Source organism: Thermobia domestica, chromosome 10, assembly GCF_964235325.1.
Source record: "Thermobia domestica chromosome 10, izTheDome1.hap1.1, whole genome shotgun sequence".
Classification (NCBI taxonomy): domain Eukaryota; kingdom Metazoa; phylum Arthropoda; class Insecta; order Zygentoma; family Lepismatidae; genus Thermobia; species Thermobia domestica.
In genome coordinates, this window is record NC_137463.1 from 57,463,807 (window position 1) to 57,484,958 (window position 21,152).

A 21,152-nucleotide genomic window follows, 5' to 3' on the forward strand; every position below is an offset into this window, starting at 1 on the left:
GACAAATATAGATATAAATTGTTTAACCATATATTTCCTAGAAATTACCAGATTTTCATTTTTTTAAAATGATATGTGTTTTGTTGATGTTGACTGTGGGGAACGTTGTCTGCATTAATTTTTCTGCTAGGCCTACTATGAATAACAAATTCCAATGAGAGTAGTAAATTAACAAAACGTAAGTGCATTAAAATGCCGTAAATTGCCGTTTCATTGTATAAATACAAAAATAAGTACACTCTTTGTTTAGCTTCTCGCATTAGAAAAAACATGCTATTGTAGTAATAAGCTATCGCCCTTAATAACACTACACTGTTTCGTGTGCTCATACCTATTTTATAATATAGCTACGCTACAAATTATTTGCTCATAGCTATTCACATACAGAACTAGAAATTGGAAATTGATTGCGTTAACAGGTAAGTCACAGGATTCGGAACTGGAAATTTGCCACGTTAACATTTATGTCCATAAACACAAATTGGAATTGGCAATTGATTATGTTAACGGGAAAGTCGATATACAGAACTCGAAATTGAAAATTAGCAATATTAACATATAGATCTATGTTAGAGATCTGCACGGGCTCGGGCCTACAAAGCATATATTATTTTGGGCCCGAACCGGGCTTGGCCTTGTGAATTTTTAAATATACAACCGTATTTTCAGATCTTTTCGGGTCTAACTTTGTAAATATACTGCACAACGATTATATTGATCGAACCATTCTTTCTGGAGAACTATTAAAGCACAACTGCTGAACTAAACCTCTGATTGCTGTAAATGAAAATACAATTTTGCGTTAATTATTAAGTTTCTGTATTTCGGGTTCAGTTGATTATCATACGAGCTCGTCCTGGGCTCAAGCCTAAATGCTAAAACATATTTCGGACTCGGTTCGGATCTCACATTGTAAATTCACGGGCCGGGCCGGGCCCGGCGTAAAATTCCGGCCCGTGCAGACCTCTAGTCTATGTACAGTATTTGGATTTGGAAATTTATTGAGGTAACACATAAGTCAACATAGAAAATTCGGAATTGCAAATTGGCTCTGTTAATGTGTAAGTATTTACATATGTAGAGTTCTTATTTTAAAATTGGCTACGTTAACAGGTAAGTTCGTACACAGAACTCGGAATCGGAAATTGTCTATGTTAACAGGTAAGTTCACATATAGAAATGGAAATTGTAAGTCGTCTTTGTTAACGGTTAAATTCATATATAGGATTCTGAGTTGAAAACTCGGCCACGTACACACATAAATGCATATACATATTCGGAGTGGGAAGTCCATATATCTTAATTGGAAGTTGAAAATTGTAAACATAAATGGGTGGGTCCATATACTGAATTTGGAGTTGGAAATTGTCTTGTGAATGAATAAGTCCATATATAGTATTAGAAGTTGGGAATGAGATACGTTAACAGATAAATGCATACACATACTAAATTCGGAGTGGGAAATGGGCTACGTAAACGGGCAAGTCATTATATTGAATTTGGCATTGCTAATTTATTGTGTTAAGTGTTAAGTCTATATACAGTATTCGGAATATGAAATTGGCTACATTAACTATTAAGCCCAAATACAGAATTCAGTTTGGGCGGCCGCGGTGGCTCAATGGTACAGCATTCAAATCTGCTGCATGGGGTCCCTAGTTCGATCCCAGCTCGCGCCAAGTGAGCTTTGTGATAAACAAACACTGTGTGCATGGGTTTCCTCGGGGTTCTTCCGTTTCCTCCCACTTTCTTCATTTCATTATTTCATTCATTTCTCATCATCACTGTCTCCTTTAGCCTAGCCGGCATAAACCGTGGGACGTAAAACTTAAAGATTTCATTTCATTTCAGAATTTAGTTGGATACTAGCTATTTTAATGGATTCGTCGATATATTATACAGTTTAGGTGGTGATAAGAAACATTAGCTTCAAGAAATAAACATAAAATTTATAAAAGTTTAAAACTTTCTTTTCTTCATTACAAAAATAGTTTATTTCTTTAAGGACTTAGCACTGGTTTGTTTCCATCACTTCATAATATACAGCAAAACAATGTATTGATCATACTAATAAATAATTTATTTACATTAGAAGCGAGAAGATGATATTCAGGACACCATCCCTAATCATTTCGACATCTTCGTTGCAGTTTCTTTGCTTCTTGCTTGAGATTATCACAAGAAAATGATGAATCTTGACTTGAGCGAGATACGTGGGAGTGAGAAAGAGATGATAGGATTACACCATTTCTCAAATCACTTCTTGTGCTCATTGACGACGTTCGTTATATTAGCTCCATTAAAATGTTCCTAATTTACACGTCCGTAATATTAATAACAGAGTATTGATCTAGAGAGAGATACTGTCGACAGAACTCATAAGCACGTACGAACTCCTGTTTGGGACTTGTCTTATGCCATTTACGTGGTTTCAAAGACACGTGCTATATACAAAGGAAATATCGAGTTACGTAAGCATTGAAGCAGAAGTGATAGCAGAGCATGCTATTAGAGAAGTTGGCGATTCTTTATTGACACACCTCTCGAAAGTTCTGGTAATTTAAAAGTTGCACAACTTTGAACTATTAACTCGTTTGGTCTTGTATATATATCTCCGTGTCTGTGAAAGCAGCTATTTGAAAACAAACAATCTAGCGGAAAATTAAGCAGAAACAAGAAGAAACATAGTGGATGAATATTGTATATAGTAATAGCAAGTACAATACTAAGTTGCTCCAGAAGTTAGGATAAGAAACAAAAGCAAGATACTGACAAAGAAAGAAGAATTGTAAACTATTAAAGAGAATTTCAAAGCTCATTGAATAAATAGTTATTAAAAGGACCAGTGCTGACTATTGGGGGAAGAAAATATCTAATAATTTCAATTTTACCGCTAAAGCTAAGGAAAAAAAGACTAACAGATTCAGAAAGTTGTATACAAGAATTAGTACAGCCAAAGATAAAAGCTTTGTTTTTCGTTTGGTTAAATTAATTTCGTAAATAACTTCAGAATTTGAAGGACAATGTGAGTACAGTTTTCAGTAGATTAAAGAGAATGTAATTTTCTCTATGTTCCAACTTTGAAACTCCATGAAACTGTGTACGTTCCATCGTTATTTCTCAAAATAAATTTTACCAAACTGAAAGAACTTTTGTCGCTGACTGTATATTACGTAAGTTTTTATCCCTTGGCTTTTAGCCCAAGTCAATTTAATGATTTTGTTTACCGGTATGACTTCGCTCAAGAGCCACTAGTAGAAAAAAAGTCACGAATTGTTTCATGTGTAAGATTTTATTCAGATAAAGCAGATGCATAAATTTACAAAAACTGCAATGATAGTTTTTTTTTTTTTTTAAATTACAACTATGAAGAAGAGTGAAAAATGTTAGTTAGGTAGAAAATCGAAAAGAATATGCGTTGGAAAAAAAGTTGAAGAGAAAATGTTACCATTAGTCATATTAATAAGAGGAAAGGAACTAAGAACTGTATCTCAGGAACATAAGGGAAATATAAAATAAAAGAAAAAAATATGCCATAGAGTGATGTCCAAACTGACGACCCTGGCTCTTGTGCTCATTCGACCATGAGGTCAATAAATGAGCGTGATCCCGTGTGAGCGTGAGTTCTATAAGCAGAATTTGAGTTCGAGCGAGCGTGAGCTGTAATGAGCTAGTGAACATAAGCATGAACGAGTTAAGGATAGCCAGCCTGAGCCCTTAGTGAGTGCGAACTCCATCAGGTTAATGTGCTCGAGATGAAGCAGAAGTGTCATCCACAATAGTGAGCCCAGGCTCAAGTGAGTGCGAGTCTGAATTTGAGTAAATCTCGGTGAGATTAGTGAGCACGCAAGCCTCATCAGCAATACACTTGTACTGAGGGTGTCTTACCAATTCGTCTATTTGTGGACTCCCACAATAGTAGTAAGCCGAAAAGAAACAACCTGAAAACAAATAAAACATTGACTTGTTTCAAGTTGCCAATTTTTCGCCGTTGATGTTTAGTATTTATGAATTATTTCTTTCCTGTGTTTTCACTTTCATTTATTTTCCTTGTATGTTTCTTGTATCTTACTAGAAACACAAGACACTATAGGCCTTATGTAGAGTCGTTCTGACGCGTGATTGGTGCCATATTAAAGAGTTCGACTAACATATGGTTCCTGCAGTTGTCAGGCCTTTAGTGTGACGCTAATCATACGTCAAAAAGACTCTGCATATGGCCCTATATATTTTTATTCCTTATTCTAATAATTCTGGAAAGTTCGTCAGGTCAATTTTGCTTTTCCATTTTGTTTATTGGACTTGATTAATTTCTTATTTCGTTAAAACTTATTTCACTTAGAAAAAGTACAAGCACAAAATTAATTTAAAAAAAGAAAGAAATAAGCAAGAAGTTAAAACAGTTTGGTAACCTTTTTGAAGCAAGAAGTTAAAACAGTTTGGTAACCTTTTTGATTTTCAAAGATAGCAAATTGTTGATGCTCGGTTATGTGGTACAAGCATGACGAAGTGACAAATGTGGCAAATGTGTTGGGATTGTAGAGAGACAGTGTCGAAAGGCATGATGGCCTACAAAAAATATTCAGCGCAAAACGGCATCGGTGAAGAGGAATAGTAATCAGAAGAAAACAGCTTTTGACAGTCCTGCCGAGCATTCAGAACTATCGTGTGCAACTGTAGTGTAAGTGACGGCCGCTAGTAATATGACATGGACATACGATTTCTGGTTGCATGGGCGAAACCGCTGATAAGAGCGTCATAAAGCTTTAGCACGACGTCAATGGTGCCACGAACATGCAGCATGACCAGAACCGTATACTATGATCGAATGAGTCATTGTTCACCTTATGTATATTTACAGGTCCTGTTTATGTGGTAGACGCTGAAACATATGATACTCAGTGTGCTAACGCAACCCTTAAACATGTGATGCCGTGGGCTGCAATATTCTAGTTTTCAGTGAGTCCTGTGCAGATGAATACCGATTCCATAACTGCCCTCTATTATGTTGCATTTTAAGGGACCATGTGAATCCTCTGGTCCAGGCGTTGTTTTCCGGGATTGACGCCACATTCCAGGTTAATAATGCGCTTATTCCCACGGCTGAAACTATTGGTGTTGTATATTTATTAGACCCTTCGCATCTTTTTTTATACCCTTATACCTGCCTGAATTCAAAAGAATATTCCTTATATCTCAAGATTGGAGGCATATATTTGCCAAGCTTCATTACAATTTGATTAATTTTACGAAAGTTATCGTAAAACTGAAATTAGGGATGCGCATGAGACGAGACAGAATTGTCCTGACAAAATTCGAGTCGAGACATCAGTTTTACAACACATTTTCGAGACGAGACAGCCTGAAAACTTGTCTCGTGCGCATCCTTAACAGAAATATAGTTACACTCAAATGCAAGTTAAGTGAAATGGTAATTAGCATATATAATAATAATGAAAAGGAAAATACAACTTTAATTCAATAACTAAGTCTTAAACGTATATATAAACCACGCAAACATATCCAGAAGAAAAAGAAACAAAGAGACTGTTACCACACAGGACAAAATGCAACAATGCAACTCTCAGCAAAAATTTGTTGCAGCAAAACGACCATTATTCAAAAGATACAAAACCGTCGCATACAAGACAACCCCCTGCAGAGTACTAACGCTGTACGCGTTTAGTAAAACAATTAATTTTCTTCATTGCTTTGGTCGTATCCTCGTCGTGTGTTTCGGCTGAAATAAAAGAAGGAAAAAGATAGAAAACAGAAAAAATAGAAGAACAAGGACCAACAGAAAGTGTAAGAGAGACCGAAACAGAGAAGTTTAAAAGCTAGCGCCTCTGTCTGACAGAGGGGAAATTATTGTTCTAAACGCTTCCTTTGTATGTGTTTTTGGTGAAAAAGAAGTGGCTCTTAATTTGAAGCTAACCTCTTCTTTCTATTTTTCTCTTAACCCCATTGCAAAGCTTTCTGTCCTTTACTGAGGTTGTAGCACTTAGAGCTGTCCGCAATATATGTACGTTTATTTTATTATATAACTCAATATACTTGCGTAGTTTTACTTCGTTTGACGCTGAGAAAAATTTCATTTTTCAATTGTTCTGGTTTTCTGCAAAATTATAAAGAAATAGATCTACAGATAGTACTAATTTTCAGTAATTAATTTTGTAGCAACTTGAAACAAGGAATCGTGGCAATAGAGTTTCTGTTGTCGGAATAAACAGATGTTTAGTGTCATCATCTCACAATGGGAATATTTTAACCAAATCCTGCCACACTGACTATATTTTTAAGGCTTTTCGTCAATTTCTCGAGACAATTCTTGGGTGATAATTTTTAATAGTCATGTCTGATTCAAATTTCAGTGTAGTTGGTATAGTGTAAAGTTAATATTTTATAGATTCAACTGCAATATATATTTGACTAAGTAAAGAGTACAGCCATTTTTAGTATTACAAGATAAAGCAGGTTAAAGCATACCTGATTCTTTATGCATAGCCATAAACATGGGTGTTTTTGAATGGTTCCCTATCAATTTTGTCTATAAATGATATGGTTTATTAACGGACACATATCATTGGACCTTTAAAAAAATGACATTTTTGAAGCTTATTGCAATTTAATGTGATGAAGCGTATTTGCTAGAATTAGTAGGAGAATTATATTTTAAAAATACAGAAGGAAAAGTGAAAGAAACTAAATAAGTCTTGCGTTTGCGCTGGTGGTAGCTGTGGAATATATGTTTTATGTACTGAAGAAAATATTAATGTGAGTTATGTGTTAGAAACTATAAATATATTCTTACTTTATAGTCCCGTGCAACGTGATAAGTGCAAATAAAATATTCTCTATGAATTTACGTATTTTCATAATACTGAAACATTTGCCGTTAAGTATTTATCGAACGATAACGCTCCCTTTGAACTGTTTTGAAGTGTCTGAAGAAGCACATTGTCAAAACTTGAAAATACATTTTATAAGAACAACTTGTGAATCTTTAAATAATGTAATTTATGAGAAAAATTGTTCAATTTTGCATACAGCGTTCATATGAAATTTCACCATGTTAATCAATATGTTATTGACACACAAGGATTTGATATATCTTATAACAAATTTATAATTCGAATTTTGTAAAGGAAACACTAGAATTAAAAATAAAAACATTAAAATTTGGTTTTATCTTTTAAAATAATTTCTTTACTTGATTGAAACGGGTTGTTCCAAAGTTGGGCGTCCGTTTCCAGCAACATTTTTAAAATTTATAGGGAAGATATGTATAATTTGATCGTTTGTGTGCTTGATAATATATAAGGGTCTCGAAAAATCTGTTTATTTCTTATATATAAGCGGTTATAAACATGGGGCTATACGGCGAGTGGAGGGAACTACTTGGCGCAAGGTAACCAAACAGTTGCATGATGGGAAAGTAACGAGCATTTATGTTATTAACATGGCGAATGTACAAGGGCAGTAAACTAACACTTTTAACATTTGTGAAGCAATATGTTGAGAACGAGCAACATCTTTTAAAAGTTTGTGAAGAGCACGGATTAATGAACCTAATACAGTGGAGCCTGGATAATTCGAACTTCTGTAATTCGAAAACTTCTTTATTTCGAATTTTTGTCATGGTCCCATTTAGAATTTTATATACAAACAATGCTAAAAAAATCATGGTTAATTCGAATTATAATCTGGATAATTCGAAGTTTTTGCCGTGTAAATCTAAAAGGAGGTCAAGTCATCGGGTCGGATCATCGGATCGGGTCGGTGCTAGTGTATGTACGTACGTATTATAGTACAGTATTTTACTTCATATTGTATTAACCTATGTTTTTTCTAGTTTTACAATGAGTGTATGGTACTTAAAAGACTTATTATTAGCTCCAATAATGGTCTTTATGTTAAAACCTGAAGTTTGGTTGTTTATTTCAACCATTTACAAAAACTTTTCTAATTCGAATTTTTGTATAATTCGAATTTTTCTACTGGTTTCTTGAGGTTCGAATTATCCAGGTTCCACTGTAACAAATTGCCGAAAATGTGGAAAGGAGATAACAGCGAAAAAACGTGGTGAAAGCGGACGCCCAACTTCGGAATAAATGCCATTGAAATAATATGTTGATTTCTTTTAAATTTTTCTTATCAAATAATTAATTATGAATGAATTATTTCTTACCATGTTACATACTAATGTTATAAAGGAAAACTGATAGAAAATATCCATATAAGAATTGAACTAGCATCTTGATAAACTTGTCAATTTACAAAATATATTTTACTATTTCTTGATAATAAGTACTTTTTATTTCTTTCGGTACAGGTAATGCTGAACTTTCAAAATAAAAGGCACTTTTATCTTTATTAATATAAACCTAACCTTAGTCGATCCTCGAGAATCTGATTTATCTACATTTTAACTAATTCTACTATTGATTGCTCAATTGCAGGGAATCTATCAATAAATATTGTCAGTAGCGTATTTAAGGGGCTTCCGGGCTTAAAGATCCGCCCCTCGCCCCGAAATTTTATTTACTATTTTAAAGTGATTTAAATATATTGCAGAATTTTCACATTTCTAGGTATAAAGTTAGCAAAGCCCCCGAAACAAAAATACCCCCTCGTAAATACGACACTGGATATTGTAAAATTATCTTGTTAGTGCAATTCAACATACGAGATTTTCTATTTTCTTCCAGAACATTTTATTATAAAAATCTTATTTATTCAAATATAACACACAAAATTACTCTAATTGTGGCCCAAGTACCAGTCCAATGTTCTCCATGTAGTTTATTTGGGTAAAATACGTATGTCAAGGCCTAGGCAGCCAGAGGATATCACAGAGCTACAAGCAAGCTAAGTGCTTATTCTTAGGAATTCTCAGTACTCCAGGTAAGCAATGAGAGGTTAAGAACCTGCAGACCTCCAGGTATGCAATGAGAGGTTAAGAACCCGCAGACCTCCAGGTATGCAATGAGAGCTTAAGAACCCGCAGACCTCCAGGCAAGCTAAGCAGGTAGGAAAACCACGGCTCCAGGCATAATTGGTACTTGCGATTAAGATCTCCCATTGCTCCAGGCAAGGAAAGAAAGGAATTGAGTTCCCACAGAGCTTAAGATAAGTTAAATAGGATGGAACCCTCAGAGTTTCAGGCAAACTAAGAGGCATGGTTTCAGTTAGATCTCGCAGACCTCCAGGCAAACTAAGATAGAATTTCACTTCAAGTTTCTTACGTACTTATAATATCTTGCTATTAAGATTTTGATTGATTATAGTTTTGTATTGACGAACAAATTGCAACAATTTCTCCTGAATTTGTTCTCTTCCAACATCACAATAATTTGCTATGTTATTGATAACACTATCATATACCGTAGTTCTTCTAGCAAATTATGCAAAACGGGTAAGACTTATCAAATCATTTTTCAGTGTTGCATTGCCGATAATTCGAAATTTAATTGCTCAATTGCCGGACGTAGAAAACACATTGAAAACATTTACCTCAAATACTTTTGATGAGATACCAAACTTAATTGTCTCACTTTGGGACAATTAACATGCTTGAAGAATTTCTGCTGGTATAGTTTCAACTATAACGACATACTCCGCAGCATTCAATGTTCTTTGCAAATTTTTGGCAAATTCTACACTTTTATGTACAAAAGAATTAAACTCGTTTTTCCTTGAGTTCCATTCTAACGTGCATTTATGAGTTGGAGCAATGCTTACTTATCACAGTGACAACGCTAAACTATTAACTTGGGTACTTGAATTAACTCTCGGTGTTTCTGTAATTGATCTGTTGCTATGGAATTAAAATTTTCTTTATTGATGCAACAATAAGTAATAAATCAAGCATGAAGAGAGACGTGGAAGAAGAGAAAGACAGAGCTTTATAAGTAGTTTTGTACTCAACAAAAGTTGAATGCGGCGACTAAGTTTCTTCTTTTCACTTTTCATTTCGAACATAAATTAGCGAAATAATAGAAAAATTGATTTATTTAGCCTTAGTCCAAGGACAATGGAGTTCTAAAGCGCTTTGTTTTTACATAACAATAACTATGAAGAAATGTTTATCTAATACATAGCTGACTTCTGAATAGATTTGGGGTGAGGGATAGTTTCATAATTAAATCAAGTGTATGTTTTATTTAAGAAATGTTAACTCTCCGTTGCGAGCTACTGTACAGTTTTCGCGGTTCCTATCGTCCATGCAAGCCTTTCCAGGTCAATAAACATGAAGAAAATAGTATGTTTTGAGAATACAACAATATATATATATATATATATATATATATATATATAGGGGTAAAAGTGCGGCGGAACGTGGGGAGAAGCCGTCCTCTCACCTCGGAAAAATATGTATGGCGTCCCCCCAGTTCGTAAAAAAATTACGATAGCAAAGATAGGCAGGGAAACGGCGTAGTGTCATGCCGCCACCTACCGTCCTCCCTCCTTTTTGAATACTCTTTTACCCCTGTATATATATATATATATATATATATATATATATATATATGTAGGTGTGTATTTTTCACCTGGTCTGCTCCCCGAGGTTTTACCTAAAGTTGGGGTGGTCTATCCTCCATTTACAGTGTAGTAGGCTAATATTTCTAATTTTATTTTATTCTATACTAATTTTATTTCTAACGGTGTCGGTAGCAATAAATAGTATTAATTTCTTGCATGTATTTTATTTCAATCAATTGGGTGGGCGAGGCTAGGGTGAACCTAGTGCCACTGAGAATTACTAGTGTGTGTGTGTCTTTTGGCGTTCGTGCAACAGCACAATTTTCTTTAACATTATACGTCGTTAGCACTAATCGGCCAGTAGTTTTTTACATATGGCCCAGGTTCACTGCATTATGTTCGATAGCAAATCAACGTAAACTAAACATGTTACGATTTGTTTTGTAGTTCTAAAAATTGAAATAACTGCACTTTCAAACGAGAACAGTATCTAGATACCATTAAAACTATTTCTATTCGTAAATTGTTCGTGGAACCCTTAAACTTGGCATAAATTTATGAGATTTGAAATATTGAAACGTTCAATACCTCGTAATTGTATGAAGATACTATATTGCAATACAATTTGCACATACACGATACCTCGTGTTTTACATGGTAAAATAGAATTATATAAAATTGCATTTTTTTTCTGTACGAACATCTTTTGAGAACTATGCCAACTAAGGTGCACATTCCAAAGCTATATGAGTTTAGTAAGTGGATTGGAGGTAGAGCTCCACTAGAAAATGGTGAAATAATACCGTGATTATATTATTATTATTACTATTAAGTATTCTGCCTTTTGGGCAGGTCCTGGAACTAATGAGTTTTTTTTTTTTTTCAATTTTAGACTTGGGCCTAAAAATGTTTCTACCACTTTTGTCGATCTTCAACTTCCTCTTTTAACTCCCAATATTTTCTCCTATCTATCAAATAATCGATCAGCTGGGTTCTTCTTCTTCCTATTCCTCGCTTCCCTTCCATCTTTCCTTCTTTGGTGGTGTGAAGAAGAATTTATTTGTAAGATGTGTAAAATCCAATTGGTCTTTCTACGAAGGATGGTGGCCAGAAGTGTCCTCTTCTCTCCTATCCTTTTTAAAACATATTCGTTTGTTGCTCTCTCTGTTCATTTTATCTTCTCTATCTTCCTCCAACACCACATTTCGAAGCTCTCTAAATATTTCTTCTATAACTTCCGTAATGTCCAAGTCTCTGAACCATACAGTCCAATGTTCCATATATAGCACTTGACCAACTTCTTCTTAAGTCCAATATTGAGCCTGCTAATTAAGAGTGATCTTTTCTTGTTGAATGTTTCATTAGCTATGGCAATTCTTGACCTGATCTCTGTGGTGCAGTAAGCGTCTCTCGTCAAAATACTTCCTAGATACTTGAAATTATCCACCCCCTCAAGTTCTCCTTGTTCCACTCTGATTCGTAAGGGCGTGTTTCTACGGGATATTCTCATGACTTTCGACTTTTCGATGTTAATTTCCATTCCATACAGTTTTCCAGTGTCAACTATTTTGTCAATCATCTCCTGTAGTCCTCTTTCAGATTTAGCTGTTATAACCGTATCATCTGCATACCTGATCTTGTTAATGATCTGCCCTCTAATCTTGAAATCTTCAATTAACATTAATGCTTCCTTCATTAAACATTCACTATAAATGCTGAATAATTGGGGCGACAAACTACATCCTTGTCTGACTCCTCTTCCAATCTCCACACTATTGGTTTCTCCTTCATTCAATCGCAGCTTCATTCGTTGTCCTGTGTACAGGTTTTGAATGAGTCGTAGATCTCTCCAGTTGACTCCGATTTCTTTAAGTATTTTCAGAAGTTTCGTTCAATTGACTCGGTCGAAACCTTTTCGCCAGTCGATGAAGCACAAACACAACTCTTCCTTTACATCAAGAATTATTATCTGATATAATTCTCATCAATACAATAGCATCCCTGATGTCTTTTCCTTTCCGGAATACAAATTGATCTTCTAGCCTCTCATCTATCTTACTTTCCAGCCGCCAGTTCAGTATGCGTGCAATGATCTTTCCAGTGTGGGAAATCAGGTTAATGGTATCTGTGATAGCTGCACTTGTTTGCTTCCTTTTTCTTGGGCAAAGCAATCATTGTAACATCAAGAAAATCATTTGGATATTCTCCACTCAGATAGATCTTGTTAATAAGTGAAGTCAGTACTTTCATTCGCATGTCTTTGATTGCTTGTACTACTTCACCTTTCAATATACTGGGACCCTTTTCATCATCATCCACCTCTTCCTCTGCTTCGATCGCAATATCTTTGGGGCGGTTCTTCCAATCATACAGATCTTTTATGTATTCCTTCCAAATGTTAAGGGTGCTTTGATGGTCAGTGGTTACATTACCTTGTTGATCTTCGATGCCGAACGTTCGTATACTTTAGTTAGCTTTCCCTCCTAATTCTTGTGCTTTATGAAACATCAGATCATATCTGCCACGCCGTTGAAGTTCCATTTCCTTACATATCTGTTCCAAGTACTTTTCTTTGGCTTTGTCCGTCTCTCTTCTCAATTCATTATTCAGCCTTCTGTGTTCATTGATGCCCGCGTTTTTCGCCCTTCTGCGTTCCTCTATCTTCTTAAGCATTGCTTCAGTTATCCATGGTTTTCTTGGTGCTCTTTCCATCCTGCCAATGTTATTGTGGAGTGTGTCAAGTAGAATCTGTTTAACTGTTCTCCAACTCTACTCTGTATTACCAACTACATCGCCCATTGCACAGAACTTTTCTTCAGTCTCTTCTTTCACATTATCGTCGATATTTCTTAGTCGCTCTAAGTTCCATTTTCGGTATCTCTTGCCATTTTTCTTGATAGACTTTAACCAGGTTTGCACTCCTGCCACCAGGAGATTGTGATCCGAATCAATGTCCGCTCCTGGCAGTGTCTTCACGTCTCGTACACTATTCCTGAAACATTGCTTCACAAGGTAATCGATTTGGTAACGTTCCTTATCTTCTGGACTTTTCTACGTGTACAGCTTGTTTTATCTTTTCTTAAACCACGTGTTCATCACCATCGGATTATGTTGCCTACAGAAATCGATAAGTATTTTACTTCGTTCATTTCTTCTACCTAGTACAAACGGTCCCACTACCTTATTCGCAGCTCTTTCTCCTACTACGCTGTTGAAGTTTCCCATTACTATGGGGTTGACCTTTCCTCTTCCTTCCTGATGTAACCGGATCAAACATTACTTCTACTTCATTATCATCATGGTCGGTTGTTGGCATATGCATTTGTATTATCACAATATCCACTGGTTTTGCATGTAGTTTTACAAACATCAAGCGGTCACTGCAGTATTCCACTTTGGTTACACTTCTTACTACTTCGTTCTTCATTGCTATCGCGACACCATTCTCGGCCTTATGGCCACCTGAATAGTATATTCTGTAATTTCCCGATACTGTCTCATCTTTCCCTGGTCATTTCACTTCACTCAAGCCCACTATGTCCACTTTAAATTTGTTCATTTCCACTTTTAAATTTTCAAGTTTTCCCTCACGTCTTCGTTCGTTCCAGGTTAATATGCTGAAATGAAAGTTATTACTATTTTATCCTTTGATGATTCTTTCTGGAATAGTCCCCACCCGGAGATCCGAACGGGGAACTATTTTACCTCCGGAATATTTTACCTTAGGAAGAACCATCATATTTATTTATTCTCTTCCTTCGTCCCTTCTGGGAAAAAGATAATGTGGTAGTATTCCCATTTAATTTCCACATCCCCATGCCGTTGACCATCTAGTGGTTCATCCGCCTTTTAAGACAGTTTCCCCTCCTAAGGACAAGTAGGTGCTCTGACTTCCACCGGCTCATCCGCCCTCTAAGAAGGCCGTTGGCACTTGGTAGAAGCTGACTCCTTATCCCGGGAGTCGGTCGGTCCCCACCTACGTTAGCCTCCAAAGACGTTGCCCGCTTTCTCCCACGAGGAGGTGTAGGTTGGGATTTTCCCTTCGTTTAGTATGAGACCCGAAGGCTTTTCTCAAACCTCTCCAGTACTTTTAGAAACCGTGACTCTCCAAAATGCTTTATATTTATACTTGTGTGTGTAGCTCCCTCAAAGAGTTTCTGGCTACGCCACTGGGCATATTATGATGAAGATTAATAGTTTGCTTGTAATTACTATTACAATTACGAAGCATTTGAATTACGATTAAAGCATAACTATTTTTAACTATCATTTACATAAGCGACATGCTTGTAAAACGCATTGAACTAACCATTTCTATTTTGTTCTAATTCCTTGACGTTAGCGCTTGTACTTTGTGTACAGAAACTATAACTTATTTCAAAATATATATAGTTGGCAGTGGCGTATTTAGGGGTGGCTTCCGGGCTTAAGCCCCCCCCCCCCCGAAATCTTACTTAGTATAGTAAAGTAAATGAAATATCTTGCAGAATTTTCACATTTCCAGGCAAAGCCCCTTCCGAAACAAAATCGTAAATACGCCACTGATAGTTGGTAATACTTGCGAATACGCCAGCTTATATATAAAGCAAATGTAGGGTTGAAAGGGATGGGGAAGATTAAGAAACAACAAACAAGTAGTTGGCTATGCGCATTCGACAAAAAGCAGACGAAAACCCCGATGCTTGCAGTAGGCCTGGAAGCCCAAGGAACATGGCATACGACAAAAGGAAAGGCAGAAAATGTGCATCTGAGCAGGGTTTCTTCCAGACTTGTTTTTGGGGTGCATTGCCGTCCGGAGCGCTGAGAGTGCCCCCGGAGAAGACCAAAATAATACATCTATAATATAATAATAAATAGAATAGTAGCAACAGTGTCCCCCCCGGAATACTAATATTGCCCTTCCGGAACATTTTTTTTTTTTTTTTTTTTTGAAAGAACATGTGAGGTTCCGCATCTGAGGACTGCATCTGAGGTTCCGCTTGTCAAAGGAAGGCGAGAGATCGCATGCAGAAGATTGCAGTGGAAATAATTCTGATAATTACAAGCAAATCATTTATCTATAATTTAATGAAATACGTACTTTTCTTATTAACAGGGAATGCCGGGCCAATCGGCGTTCCCTTATGTTACGCCGCTGGTACACATCGATGAAGGTAGGTGTTAAATTCAAAAACTTATTTGAAACGGGTTAGCTACTTATCCGTGAGAGTGTAGTAGGATCGTTAATACAATTTTTAAAAATATAAAGATTTATATTGTACATTTATAATACTAATGATTGTTTGGTATCTGTATAAAAATAATTTGTGTAACAAAAATGTTTCTCTGCTAAATGTTAATTCCAACCTATGTACATTTATAATATATTACATATTACCAATCGTTTATATTGAATTGTATTCATATTATAAATATTCAAAATCTACATTACTTATTCATATTAAAACATAGCTCTGTTTTCCAATTCTTTCATTAGGAGTCATGGTTGAAAAGGATAGATTTTTAAAGATAGTGTGTGTCAAAGTATTTCTTCTTTGAACGACAGAGGGGTTGTAGGAGTGTACGTTTTTAACTCTCCGTGATATTCCTGTGTTCTTGTTTCTGTTGAGTTTTAAAAAATGAAATGAAATCTCTGAGTTTTACGTCCCACGGTTATGCCGGTTAGGCTAAAGGAGACGGTGATTATGAGAGATGAATGAAATGGTGGAATGAAGAAAGTTATAAGAAACGGGAGAACCCCGAGAAAACCCACGCACACGGTGTTTGTCCACCACAAAGTTCACTTGGCGGGAGCAGGGTTTGAAACGTGGACCCCAAGCACCAGAGGTGAACGCTCTACCACTGAGCCACCGCGGCCCTGTTGAGTTTTGAGTTTAACGTCCCGTTCAACAGCGAGGCTATATGAGACGTGGACCTACTGATTAACGTGGAATCCGAACTACCTGAGCTCCCGCCGTGTATCGAACCCGGGTTCCCCACACCAAGGGCGCGTACGCTAACCGCTTAGCCAGGGAGGAGCTGTTGTTTCTGTTGAGTTATAGTAACCAGTGGCAGATCAAGAAGGTAAAAACTGGGGGGGAGCCAGTACCCAGATTATGATAGGTATATAAACTTTCAAAAATATAAAAATAATAGCTTAAATATTGTCACGGAAAAAACTGGGGGGCCTAGGCTCCACCGACCCTGGCCTAGATCCGTCACTGATAGTAACCCGAAGTAAAGTTGGTAGAATCAGCAAGAATTTTAAATTTGAAAAAGTGCGGTAGAGTGATCATGTCTGGTACCTAGTCTATGTGAAATTGTGGGGATAACATAATGCCAGTGAAATTTCTTGCTGTTCTCCCGTTTCCGTCAAAGACCCGTAGCTAGGGGATGACCAGAGAACTCAGCTACTCCTGCGATCACCTTTAGCTTCTCTGAAACTTTCAGATCATTGTTAATATTTATGTGTGTCTAAATGTAAAGTTAACTGAGGTCAGACCCACCCTCCAAAAGCTATCTCCACTCCTTTCCAGTAATGTTCTAATTACTGACCTTTTCCTACTACACTCCCATACCACTAATTCTTTCATAATCATTCACTTTCAATAATCATAGTCTTCTTTATGAATCCTACAGAGGATGAAAACTTGACACAAACATTTCATTTTGATTTCATTTGAATCAAGTGACTTGCACGCACGTAGGTACGGGATGGCGAGAGCAGCTAAACCTCCCTGCGACAATCTTTAGTCCCCTGATACTTTCAGTGTTCTCATCAACATTCATGTATAAAAATTAATAATGTCTCTTATTCTTTAGTTTTCCATCATCATTCACTTGCCTTAATCAAATTTAAACTTTATAAGGTTGGCACTTTCGACAATAGTAATGTTATTCAAACAACAACCATCATCAATACGCCAGGTTGGATAATTCTAGGGCTACTCACGTAAAACAATTCTTTAGGCATGTAATTTAGTATATAAAAGAAAGATTTATTAATTATGACTACGTGTGTACTGTATACTGCTGACTACTGTCATTAATACACACCTGTTATGTTCAATTAACAATGTATATGCAAGATGTACTGAAGTTAGCTCTTTCTAAAATCACGTCAGCTCACCGTGTGAGGTTAGAAAGCAAATCCGTGATTGGTGGACCGTTACCACAGTCGGCTGCAGACTTTATGCTGACTTAACAGAAGTAACAAAGATGCTGAGTATTGGACAAATTAATGCTTTGAACAATCAAAAAGGATTACATAAATTCTCCTGCATGTTCCTTAACTCTCGTTTTAACATTTCCTCATTAAAAAGAAGGAAAGATAAAGAAGCTATTTCAGGACTCTCTAAGCATCTACAAAAAAATCAAAACATATTGTTTAGGACACTATTTTATAGCACGTTACTTCTCAAATTGAAAGTGAGAAGTATTACATCACAGCAAGAATCAGAGTTTGAACATGGAAAATGGAAATATTGACAAAAACTGAGATAACATTATTAATAATTTTACAAAAAATTAAATTACTAAATACATTTTAAAGTGACCTTTGTTTTAGGAAATAAATACATTATTAGATTCTGTACAAAAACATTTTCTGCAAATTATCACAAAAAAATCACCAATTAGACGCAATTTGCTACGGGTCTGGTGAGTGGCTTTTTATTATATGAAAATATTCAATATATTTAAATCAAAAATTTTCTTAGAGGCCTTATATCTGGAGAACTACATATTGTGTGGTCAAACCCAAACTATCACTTAATTCAATATGATGTGCTTATTCCGTAACAAAAAAGAAAAAAAAAGAAATGGAAAGAAGAGAAAACCAAAACTCGATTTATGGACCGTTCAAAAATTGAGCAATTTGTAGACCCCCTGATCCAAAAAGTAATTATAGGCCAACATCGCAATCTTTTGATGCCTTCCTTTGTTTCATTCTTCTGTAGGTAGTGGAAAAGACTCGAAAAGTATGGTAATTTGTTTTATCGCTTGAAAATAAGCAACCATCAGCAAATTATATTTGTGTATATCTAATACTAGTATAATGCGCTTATACACACAAAGCACTTGTTAATTAAGAGGAATAAGCTATCCTGTAAAATCTTGCAACTCCTAAGGTAATTTTATTAGAACAATAGGATTAATAACAATAAAGAAGTGTAAAGTTTCAAAGTTAGAATATATTAAGTATTTTCTATTTAACTAAGTTGTAGCGAAATCTTTAGGCAGAAAAGTACATGATGTGCTCTTTGGCTCTTGTGTTTGAAAAATGTTTGAAAAGTCGTTTTTTTCTTCTTTCTTTTTCTTATCGCCTTATTATTTGCTTGAGAAGCCTGAGGTAGCGAGCTAAGAAGTTGAGATACACGAACACACTTAGACACACACACATTTTTCAAGAAAAGTTAACGGTGCGTAATTGAAAGTTAAGCTTCCTCGCTCAAGATACTAATTCCTTTTTCGTGTGCACAGTTATCAGAAAAGACGCTGCGAGTTAAACTCATTTCGTTAAATAGTTTACGGAAAATTTACTCGTTACTTGAAACTTTCCTCGGGACTCTTCCTCTTCCAGCCGTTGGGAACGAAGAAAAGCAACCTCTCTTGTTAATACTTATTGTAATGCAGAAAAGAGCTTTTTACCTACAAGCATCTCTCCTTAAGGTTGTTGATGGTATTGTCTTCAATTCATTACCTGGTCTCTGATGACTATTGTATTTTAACGTTCTACAGGGAGATGGTTTCATCGCTATTATTCCTGGCTTTCAAGTGCAGACATAACTAACTCGTAATTAAGGAAGTTTCGTAAATTCCTCATTGTGCATGACCAACATAAATACTTATGTGGTGTCGCTGGGAATCAAACCAGGAAGCACGCTCATCACATACATGCTCACTTTACTTTCGACTACGCATGATAAATACCTTATTTAGATAGTTTGTGAAAACATTTCTTAACAAATTGAAAGAAATTGCAGTTTTGTTATCCTTATCTTGATTAGAATTAGGAATTAGATCATTATCTTAGATATATCTCGGCATTTGTCTTGATACGTCTATCGTCATATATCAAAAACGATATCACATAGCGAAAACTGCCTTCTTGCAATAGAATGAATTTCCAGAACACACCTAGAACATGATTAGCTAGAACCAGTGTTGCCACACTTGGTACAATTGTACCAAATACAGCCTTTTTTGTCATTCATCGGCCCGTTGGTACCACAGACGCATTTTCAGCCCCTTTTGTGAAAAAGTTAGTACAATTCTAACCAATTCAGTACCATTTAACAAATACTTGTCACAATTTCAAAAGTGTCAGTAAGACTTTTCCTACATCTCTCGTTACTCATACTGTGTGTTGACATAAAAGAAAAAACGCTGTTGAACATTCATTTCTGTGACGTTGCACCGCAGAAAATTCGTAATTCGAACTCCACCAGAAAACAAATGACTCTAGATGAGCGCATCTGCGCCGCGCATGAAGAAGACGAGAAAGGAGCAGTGTGGTAGAAATTTTAGTCTTCCTATTTGGATGTTTTAAAAAAATATTTAAAAAAAAAACACTTTCTTGATTTAAATTCTTGGAAAAGGGGGGAGTATTATAGAACTTTACATCTGTAACTTTCATGTTATAGAGCCATGAATTACTCTCAGGGGTAATAGTGGATCTGAAAAAGTAGGGGGATGCATGACGTCACGCCGTTCCCCGTGCCTATCTTTGTCCATTGTATTTTTTTTAGAACTGAGGGACGCCACAGATATTTTCTGAAAGTGGGGATACGGCGTCCCCCCGCGTTCCCCGACACTTTTATCCCCAATGGTATAAAATAATGAATTCAGACCTTTTTGTTTCAATTTGGTACTATTTTGCAGCCCACTCCGGAGCTAGGACTGTGGCAACACTGGCTAGAACACTCTATCTTAACTGAAAGTGGTTCAAATTTAATGTTAATTCCTGTCTCAATACTCATTCTACAGAACAAAAACGGTAGTGCATATCAAGATGTGGTTTATTGGAATTGATTTATTGTTCCAAAAGTAGGTTTCACCTTCTTTAATAACCGTCTACTCAAAGTAGTTCAAATTAGTACTTTCTGGTTTCAACACGTATCGCCATAGACAAAAATGGTATTTTCCTAGAGCAAAAATGGTAAGAGACATCGAGATACGGGTTTTTAAAAATTGATTCAGCACCCTAAGAAAGTTCCATCTTCTAAGATTATAACCCTCTATTCAAACCGGAAGTGGTTCAAATTAACGATTTCCGGTTTTAACGTTTATCACCATAGAACAGAAGTAGTAATTATATAGCGACAAGCGGGTTTCTGCAATTGATTCTGGGTATCAAGAGAAAATACCATCACAGCTAGCGACACATTAATAAGATCCAATGTAGTTGACATCTGCTACTACTTCCGGTTCCAGCACAGATTCCCGTAGAGCAAAAATGATAAAAGATATCGATATGCATTTTTTTTTTTTTTTTTTTTTTTTTTTTTGCGATTATTCAGCATTCCAATAGAAGATTCTATCTTCTCCCTTAACCCTTTATTGTATCCAGAAGTGGTTAAAATTAGCCATTTCCGATTTCAATATTACTTGTCATAGGACAAAACTGGTAATAGATAGCTACATGCGGTTTTCTGCAATCAATTTAGAGTCTCAAGAGTACGTACTATCAC